Below are 10,000 nucleotides of genomic sequence, written 5' to 3'. Positions count from 1 at the left end.
GGTTGGTGGAGCAGTGTACCGTCTAGAATGCCATTAATGCACCGCCCCGCGTTTTTGGAGAACGCACGCTGGCAGACAAAATACTCCCACCTACGCCGAGCTCGTTTTCGCTCAGGTGGCTGGGACATCTGCTTGGAGGCGACGGGATTTTGGGGCGCCTCCTTGCTACCTATAGCATCAAGTGCAGGTGGCAGCATGCCCATGATGACATGCCGAGATGCAGTGTGTCCCAGCGCCAAGATGTCGTCAACTGAGCGAAACCTTGAGCCCGACGATGGTAAGGCTGCTAAGACCGACCAGATAGCATGGTCGACAGGGTCCCCTGCCGACGGTGGTGTCAAGGAAACTGGGGATGTCACAATAGGTGGTGCAGCAGCATCAGAGGTGCGAGGACGAACCGCAGAAGTAGAGAGGGCAGTGACGAACTCGGCAACCTGGTTCCTGTAAGCTCCCGCACGTCGCTGGCACTTGATGGATTCAAGCGAGCGGTGCGGGAAGGACTTCACTAGTTCTTGGTTCAGGAACCGGGTGCCTTCGAGTGTCAGCACTGCCTCTGCATGGGCCAGGCGTAACACTTCCTCACTGGACCACCTGGCCTTCGTCCTCTGGATGTTGACCTCTGCATTCGCTGCGCTAGGATGAGCCCTGCGGCGGTGGACACCAAGACCACTCTTGGTGCTGAAGCTCCGCTGGCACTCAGGGCACTGAAACGCAGGCAAGGCTGCTCGACCCGGACTGGCGGCGTCAGATGGTGGCCCAACAACTGGCGCGGCGCCTCCAGTGGGAGGACCGCTACCTGATTTATTCCTTGTGTTGGGGCCAGCTGAAACAAGGGGCAGGGGGGCAGGCAACCCCCAAGCCCTGAAGGATCACCCCGCTCTGTCGGTTGGAGAGCTCTGAGGAGACACAGAGCACTGTGCCCCCTCTCGGCCCCCCTCACGACTCCCGCCACGTGAAGGCCAGAGCTAGGATTTCCCACTGAGAGGCTAAGCGAACCATCATCCACTCGACATCGCTAGGATGCTGAGGAGTGGATTGAGAGGATCCATATATGACGCATCATGTGAGCTTAAGAGAGTCATAGTTACTCCCGCCGTTTACCCGCGCTTGCTTGAATTTCTTCACGTTGACATTCAGAGCACTGGGCAGAAATCACATTGCGTCAACACCCGCTAGGGCCATCGCAATGCTTTGTTTTAATTAGACAGTCGGATTCCCCCAGTCCGTGCCAGTTCTGAGTTGATCGTTGAATGGCGGCCGAAGAGAATCCGCGCACCCGCGCGCCCCCGGAGGAGCACGCTAAGGCGGACGCGGCCTCGCAGCAAGGAAGATCCGTGGGAGGCCAAGGCACGGGACCGAGCTCGGATCCTGCACGCAGGTTGAAGCACCGGGGCGCGAACGCCGCGCAGGCGCGCGCATCCTGCACCGCCGGCCAGCACGAGGCCAACCAACGGCGAGAGCAGACCACGCCCGCGCTAAACGCCCGCACTTACCGGCACCCCTACGGCACTCACCTCGCCCAGGCCCGGCACGTTAGCGCTGACCCACTTCCCGACCAAGCCCGACACGCCCCGATCCTCAGAGCCAATCCTTATCCCGAAGTTACGGATCCAATTTGCCGACTTCCCTTACCTACATTATTCTATCGACTAGAGGCTCTTCACCTTGGAGACCTGCTGCGGATATGGGTACGAACCGGCGCGACACCTCCACGTGGCCCTCTCCCGGATTTTCAAGGTCCGAGGGGAAGATCGGGACACCGCCGCAACTGCGGTGCTCTTCGCGTTCCAAACCCTATCTCCCTGCTAGAGGATTCCAGGGAACTCGAACGCTCATGCAGAAAAGAAAACTCTTCCCCGATCTCCCGACGGCGTCTCCGGGTCCTTTTGGGTTACCCCGACGAGCATCTCTAAAAGAGGGGCCCGACTTGTATCGGTTCCGCTGCCGGGTTCCGGAATAGGAACCGGATTCCCTTTCGCCCAACGGGGGCCAGCACAAAGTGCATCATGCTATGACGGCCCCCATCAACATCGGATTTCTCCTAGGGCTTAGGATCGACTGACTCGTGTGCAACGGCTGTTCACACGAAACCCTTCTCCGCGTCAGCCCTCCAGGGCCTCGCTGGAGTATTTGCTACTACCACCAAGATCTGCACCGACGGCGGCTCCAGGCAGGCTCACGCCCAGACCCTTCTGCGCCCACCGCCGCGACCCTCCTACTCGTCAGGGCTTCGCGGCCGGCCGCAAGGACCGGCCATGACTGCCAGACTGACGGCCGAGTATAGGCACGACGCTTCAGCGCCATCCATTTTCAGGGCTAGTTGCTTCGGCAGGTGAGTTGTTACACACTCCTTAGCGGATTCCGACTTCCATGGCCACCGTCCTGCTGTCTTAAGCAACCAACGCCTTTCATGGTTTCCCATGAGCGTCGATTCGGGCGCCTTAACTCGGCGTTTGGTTCATCCCACAGCGCCAGTTCTGCTTACCAAAAGTGGCCCACTTGGCACTCCGATCCGAGTCGTTTGCTCGCGGCTTCAGCATATCAAGCAAGCCGGAGATCTCACCCATTTAAAGTTTGAGAATAGGTTGAGGTCGTTTCGGCCCCAAGGCCTCTAATCATTCGCTTTACCGGATGAGACTCGTACGAGCACCAGCTATCCTGAGGGAAACTTCGGAGGGAACCAGCTACTAGATGGTTCGATTAGTCTTTCGCCCCTATACCCAGCTCCGACGATCGATTTGCACGTCAGAATCGCTACGGACCTCCATCAGGGTTTCCCCTGACTTCGTCCTGGCCAGGCATAGTTCACCATCTTTCGGGTCCCAACGTGTACGCTCTAGGTGCGCCTCACCTCGCAATGAGGACGAGACGCCCCGGGAGTGCGGAGGCCGCCGCCCCGTGAAGGGCGGGGAAGCCCCATCCTCCCTCGGCCCGCGCAAGGCGAGACCTTCACTTTCATTACGCCTTTAGGTTTCGTACAGCCCAATGACTCGCGCACATGTTAGACTCCTTGGTCCGTGTTTCAAGACGGGTCGTGAAATTGTCCAAAGCTGAAGCGCCGCTGACGGGAGCGATTATTCCGCCCGGGAGCATCCCGAGCCAACAGCGGCGCGGGTCCGGGGCCGGGCCAGGTAGGTCCGTCATCCGGGAAGAACCGCGCGCGCTTGCCGGGAGCCCGAGCGCCCAAAGGGGCGAATCGACTCCTCCAGATATACCGCCGGGCAGCCAGCCAGGACACCGGGGCTCTGCCCAACAGACGCGAACCGAGGCCCGCGGAAGGACAGGCTGCGCACCCGGGCCGTAGGCCGGCACCCAGCGGGTCGCGACGTCCTACTAGGGGAGAAGTGCGGCCCACCGCACACCGGAACGGCCCCACCCCGCGGCGAGTGGAAAGGCAACCGGACACGACCCCGCCGCGGATTGCTCCGCGCGGGCGGCCGGCCCCATCTGCCGAGGGCGGAGGCCAGTGGCCGGATGGGCGTGAATCTCACCCGTTCGACCTTTCGGACTTCTCACGTTTACCCCAGAACGGTTTCACGTACTTTTGAACTCTCTCTTCAAAGTTCTTTTCAACTTTCCCTCACGGTACTTGTTCGCTATCGGTCTCGTGGTCATATTTAGTCTCAGATGGAGTTTACCACCCACTTGGAGCTGCACTCTCAAGCAACCCGACTCGAAGGAGAGGTCCCGCCGACGCTCGCACCGGCCGCTACGGGCCTGGCACCCTCTACGGGCCGTGGCCTCATTCAAGTTGGACTTGGGCTCGGCGCGAGGCGTCGGGGTAGTGGACCCTCCCAAACACCACATGCCACGACAGGCGGCAGCCTGCGGGGTTCGGTGCTGGACTCTTCCCTGTTCGCTCGCCGCTACTGGGGGAATCCTTGTTAGTTTCTTTTCCTCCGCTTAGTAATATGCTTAAATTCAGCGGGTAGTCTCGCCTGCTCTGAGGTCGTTGTACGAGGTGTCGCACGCCACACCGCCAGCCGGCTGTGCACGCTACCGAGTAAGTACCGGTATGCGAACCGCCAGGCGACGGGCGCGCATCGCACGTTTAAGGAGGCGCGGCCGGCCCCACAGGCGGCCGCGACGCTCCCAGGTCTGCGAAGCGGGGCAAACGCCGCGCGCTTCAGTATACGTAGCCGACCCTCAGCCAGACGTGGCCCGGGAACGGAATCCATGGACCGCAATGTGCGTTCGAAACGTCGATGTTCATGTGTCCTGCAGTTCACATGTCGACGCGCAATTTGCTGCGTTCTTCATCGACCCACGAGCCGAGTGATCCACCGTCCTGGGTGATCTTTTCTTAGTTTCCACTGTCTCTTTCAAGACAGTTGCATAGGCGGGACGTAGGCGTGTGGCGGCCCCTGTTCAAGCGTTCTGTGTCCAACGGCCTCACGGCCGATGGGCGTCGTACGGCTCCACACCGGAGCGGACAGGCAGTCGGGCGAAAGTCATTCAAAACCGGCGCCAGGTGCCAGGTGCCGCAGGCCAGCCGCTCCAGCGCTTCAGCGCTCGTACCACACAACATTGGCGTTAGTTTTGAGAAGCACGCGTGGTTCCGCACGCGGCGCACGGCTACTGCGAGCCGTACAGGTAGCGTGTTGCGCGACACGACACGCACATCGAAAGACATGCAGTCTAGTCGGTAATGATCCTTCCGCAGGTTCACCTACGGAAACCTTGTTACGACTTTTACTTCCTCTAAATGATCAAGTTTGGTCATCTTTCCGGTAGCATCGGCAACGACAGAGTCAATGCCGCGTACCAGTCCGAAGACCTCACTAAATCATTCAATCGGTAGTAGCGACGGGCGGTGTGTACAAAGGGCAGGGACGTAATCAACGCGAGCTTATGACTCGCGCTTACTGGGAATTCCTCGTTCATGGGGAACAATTGCAAGCCCCAATCCCTAGCACGAAGGAGGTTCAGCGGGTTACCCCGACCTTTCGGCCTAGGAAGACACGCTGATTCCTTCAGTGTAGCGCGCGTGCGGCCCAGAACATCTAAGGGCATCACAGACCTGCTATTGCTCAATCTCGTGCGGCTAGAAGCCGCCTGTCCCTCTAAGAAGAAAAGTAATCGCTGACAGCACGAAGGATGTCACGCGACTAGTTAGCAGGCTAGAGTCTCGTTCGTTATCGGAATTAACCAGACAAATCGCTCCACCAACTAAGAACGGCCATGCACCACCACCCACCGAATCAAGAAAGAGCTATCAATCTGTCAATCCTTCCGGTGTCCGGGCCTGGTGAGGTTTCCCGTGTTGAGTCAAATTAAGCCGCAGGCTCCACTCCTGGTGGTGCCCTTCCGTCAATTCCTTTAAGTTTCAGCTTTGCAACCATACTTCCCCCGGAACCCAAAAGCTTTGGTTTCCCGGAGGCTGCCCGCCGAGTCATCGGAGGAACTGCGGCGGATCGCTGGCTGGCATCGTTTATGGTTAGAACTAGGGCGGTATCTGATCGCCTTCGAACCTCTAACTTTCGTTCTTGATTAATGAAAACATACTTGGCAAATGCTTTCGCTTCTGTTCGTCTTGCGACGATCCAAGAATTTCACCTCTAACGTCGCAATACGAATGCCCCCGCCTGTCCCTATTAATCATTACCTCGGGTTCCGAAAACCAACAAAATAGAACCGAGGTCCTATTCCATTATTCCATGCACACAGTATTCAGGCGGGCTTGCCTGCTTTAAGCACTCTAATTTGTTCAAAGTAAACGTGCCGGCCCACCGAGACACTCACTCAAGAGCACCCTGGTAGGATTGCAACGGGGTCCGCCTCGGGACGCACGAGCACGCACGAGGCGCGTCGCACGCCTTCGACTCGCCCCACCGGCAGGACGTCCCACGATACATGCCAGTTAAACACCGACGGGCGGTGAACCAACAGCGTGGGACACAAATCCAACTACGAGCTTTTTAACCGCAACAACTTTAATATACGCTATTGGAGCTGGAATTACCGCGGCTGCTGGCACCAGACTTGCCCTCCAATAGATACTCGTTAAAGGATTTAAAGTGTACTCATTCCGATTACGGGGCCTCGGATGAGTCCCGTATCGTTATTTTTCGTCACTACCTCCCCGTGCCGGGAGTGGGTAATTTGCGCGCCTGCTGCCTTCCTTGGATGTGGTAGCCGTTTCTCAGGCTCCCTCTCCGGAATCGAACCCTGATTCCCCGTTACCCGTTACAACCATGGTAGGCGCAGAACCTACCATCGACAGTTGATAAGGCAGACATTTGAAAGATGCGTCGCCGGTACGAGGACCGTGCGATCAGCCCAAAGTTATTCAGAGTCACCAAGGCAAACGGACCGGACGAGCCGACCGATTGGTTTTGATCTAATAAAAGCGTCCCTTCCATCTCTGGTCGGGACTCTGTTTGCATGTATTAGCTCTAGAATTACCACAGTTATCCAAGTAACGTGGGTACGATCTAAGGAACCATAACTGATTTAATGAGCCATTCGCGGTTTCACCTTAATGCGGCTTGTACTGAGACATGCATGGCTTAATCTTTGAGACAAGCATATGACTACTGGCAGGATCAACCAGGGAGCTGCGTCAACTAGAGCTGAGCAGCCGGCCGCCCGGGAGTGTGTCCCGGGAGCCCGCGCGAACACGCAAGCGTCCGCTCAATTATTCTGCAAACAGGAGGAGGCTGAGCTCCCCTGCACAATACACCTCGAAACCCTCTCAGGTCCCGGCGGCGCGCAGCGCCGTCCTAAGTACTTGGTCGGGTTCGAGAGAGGCGCAATCGCCCGGAGTTTGGCGAGTAGACGCTTTAGGTGCGACCACCCGTGCTCCCAACTGAGCTTGCCGCTGCCGACAGAGGCCCGGGAGCGTGCTGTCGTGGCATTGCCGGCGGGAGACAACACGCGCCACCTACGGTGGCCGGCAGCTCCAACGCCAGCGCCACAGAAGGACAAAAGCCCCACTTGGGTGCCGAAGCGAACTCTCCCAGCACAGCGCACGCGCCAACACGTCCGCACAGCTGCGATACAATCCACCTGCGAGAACCGCAGAGGCGACCGAGCAGCAGACGGCGTCGCGGCGCCGAGCGCCGGGCGGCGGCGCATCCTCAGCGCACACAGTCCTCAATCGGACCAGCACACTGCAGATGTCCACCGCGCTTCGCACCGGGCCCGCGAGGACCTACTTTGGCCGCACGGCGCCGCGTGCAGGGTGCGCCGGCGCGCAGCTGCGCCGCCTGCCGCCTCCGTCGGCCGGCGCGCCTGCCACTGGCCGCCCCCACCAGCCGGCTGTAGCGCGTGCGCCCACGCACCGCGCGGCCAGCACGCCGGGAGGCCCCCCCTCACCGGCCGGGGACGGTCCCACCCAGCCACCGCCGCGTATCGCTTCACACCCACATGCCATTCACGTTCGTGGGCATGGTGGGTATCGCTGAAACAACCGGTTGGTAGCTCAACCGATCGTCGCCATCACTGATTCACCTCTAGCGAGAACAACCGCACCACAACGGTTTACCAGTTCTTCATTTGCGTAACGTCACCAGCAAACGTAGACGTCCATCGCCATTTGCAAATTCAACGATTGTTGCATGCCTGTGTCAGGTGTCACGACACACTATGTCTGCCCACATACACGCAACAACATGTGCACGCTTCGCGAACACGTGGAAGGTGGCCCCCGTACGTATGCGATGTCCATTGCGCGAACGACTGTCAACCGGCCTCTGTCGCATGTCGCAGATGTGGAACGCAGTGCACCATGCTATCACGGTGTGTGAGAAGAGACGACTACGTCTGACAACACGCGCCACTACATCAACAGACGGCTCATGGTGATCGCCATCCACGGCATACCATACTGCAATCCAGCTCTTATAGGGAGACGACACGTAGCTGAGTGCACAATATTTGGACCGTATGGTTCGCCGTTGTTGGCGCAGTCGTGGTACGGTCACACATGTACCACGATGTATCATTCAGTACATGAGGACCAATGTGCAGTACAGTGTGTGATTTGGACGTACAACATCAGCGGACAGTTGACACAAGCCGTACCACAACGTAGGCTGTGCTTCGCCATGCGAATGCCAATGAACAACTGCGAAGGGCATTGAGCATGTACGTCCTGCTGCCGTCCGCATTACAGTGTATAGCTGCAAGGTGTTTAACATGAAGCGATACTCTGGGGACCGGGCAGTGCGAGTAGCAAACTATATTGCGGGGGTTGCAGTTAGGCAACACTACACTAATTTAACGCGTCGTATGACAATTACAGAGCAGGTTAAGGCCCAACGTGTGTTGGGTTAAGGCGCAACGTGGGTTGGGTTAAGGCGCAACGTGGGTTAGGTTAAGGCGCAACGTGGGTTGGGTTAAGGCGCAACGTGGGCTAGGTTAAGGCGCAACGTGGGTTAGGTTAAGGCGCAATATAGGTTAGGTTAAGGCGCAATATAGGTTAGGTTAAGGCGCAATATAGGTTAGGTTAAGGCGCAATATAGGTTAGGTTAAGGCGCAATATAGGTTAGGTTAAGGCGCAATATAGGTTAGGTTAAGGCGCAATATAGGTTAGGTTAAGGCGCAATATAGGTTAGGTTAAGGTACAATATGGGTTAGGTTAAGGCGCAATATAGGTTAGGTTAAGGTACAATATGGGTTAGGTTAAGGTACAATGTGGGTTAGGTTAAGGTACAATGTGGGTTAGGTTAAGGCGCAATATAGGTTAGGTTAAGGTACAATATGGGTTAGGTTAAGGTACAATGTGGGTTAGGTTAAGGTACAATGTGGGTTAGGTTAAGGTACAATATGGGTTAGGTTAAGGCGCAATATAGGTTAGGTTAAGGTACAATATGGGTTAGGTTAAGGCGCAATATAGGTTAGGTTAAGGTACAATATGGGTTAGGTTAAGGTACAATGTGGGTTAGGTTAAGGTACAATGTGGGTTAGGTTAAGGCGCAATATAGGTTAGGTTAAGGTACAATATGGGTTAGGTTAAGGTACAATGTGGGTTAGGTTAAGGTACAATGTGGGTTAGGTTAAGGTACAATGTGGGTTAGGTTAAGGTACAATGTGGGTTGGGTTAAGGTACAATGTGGGTTAGGTTAAGGTACACATTGTTGTAAGGAAAGGTGTATTGGGGGGGGGGGGGGGGGGGCGGCGGCGGCGGCGGCGGCCGGTTTGTTGATTGTGATTATAGTAAGTGGATGCCTGCGGCATCATCTGATTTGCCACGTCAGGATGCACCTTTGGCTCATGACAGGCGGCGCTCTGATTCCATGCTTGTGGCAGACCTGTGTCTTTCATTCCTGCCATTGTTTGTGTGCTGTGACAGGAGGCAGTATTGTGATGTTGGGTGTACCCCTGTGTAGGACATGTGTGGGTGTTGGTGGCTTAGCTGAGCAATGGTGGTTGTCGGAAGGGTGGGGTATTCTGTTTTGTGAGTGGACCTCCCGGTCTGGTTATGATAGTGTGGATTGTCTAATGTGGCGGAGAGGATGCACTGGGTGTTGTTCCATGCTGGTGCTTACATATTGTCTTTGTGCCTGTTACAGGCAGAGAGTAGTGCGTGATAAGAGTGTCTGGCTGACGTGTGGTTGTGATTGTGAGCAGAGTCTTTCAGCATGTATACGGACAGTTGTATACATTATCTGTATTTTGATGGCTCTATCTATTACTAATCAGCGCCGTGTATACGTTTCATCCGGTTCCAGTCGAAACTGTTGTATCTCTGTACATTAGTGACACGGCGAGGCCGCCATGTAGTTACTCGTCTCGGCAGCTTCCACCGGTGTATGGCAAATGATTATAAGGAATCAGTCTAGTCGTCAATACCGATAGTGTGACGTCACATGTCTGGGGTGGGGGACGCTGCGCCCTTCCGGTGGGTCATGGCCTAGGAAGACTCTTCCCACGCAGGGGGGCTTGGACTGTCATTGACTCTTCCGAGTAATATACTTGCCGTACGTTTTTGCGACTGCGAGTGCAACGCTCACCGGTACCGAAATGGATGGAGCGCCTCCTAGCTGCCGCTGAGCAT

General features: G+C 56.6%; 2 non-coding genes and 1 pseudogene across 2 annotated transcripts; all 3 read right to left on the bottom strand.

Moving 5' to 3' along the window:
* Positions 1 to 3,952, bottom strand: part of LOC126433783 (large subunit ribosomal RNA) — a 7,763-nt pseudogene extending 3,811 nt beyond the window's left edge.
* Positions 3,953 to 4,140: 188 nt separating this feature from the next.
* LOC126433812 (5.8S ribosomal RNA) lies at positions 4,141 to 4,295 on the bottom strand. The gene has a single exon (XR_007578764.1). It is a non-coding gene; the product is annotated as a 5.8S ribosomal RNA (ribosomal RNA).
* Positions 4,296 to 4,646: 351 nt separating this feature from the next.
* On the bottom strand, positions 4,647 to 6,556 carry LOC126433735 (small subunit ribosomal RNA). The gene has a single exon (XR_007578714.1). It is a non-coding gene; the product is annotated as a small subunit ribosomal RNA (ribosomal RNA).
* Between the last annotated feature and the right edge of the window lie 3,444 nt (positions 6,557 to 10,000).

Source organism: Schistocerca serialis, unplaced genomic scaffold (genome assembly GCF_023864345.2).
Source record: "Schistocerca serialis cubense isolate TAMUIC-IGC-003099 unplaced genomic scaffold, iqSchSeri2.2 HiC_scaffold_1173, whole genome shotgun sequence".
NCBI classification, from domain to species: domain Eukaryota; kingdom Metazoa; phylum Arthropoda; class Insecta; order Orthoptera; family Acrididae; genus Schistocerca; species Schistocerca serialis.
The sequence above is the reverse complement of the archived record's forward strand: the minus strand, read 5'-3'. Positions and strand labels throughout refer to the sequence as shown.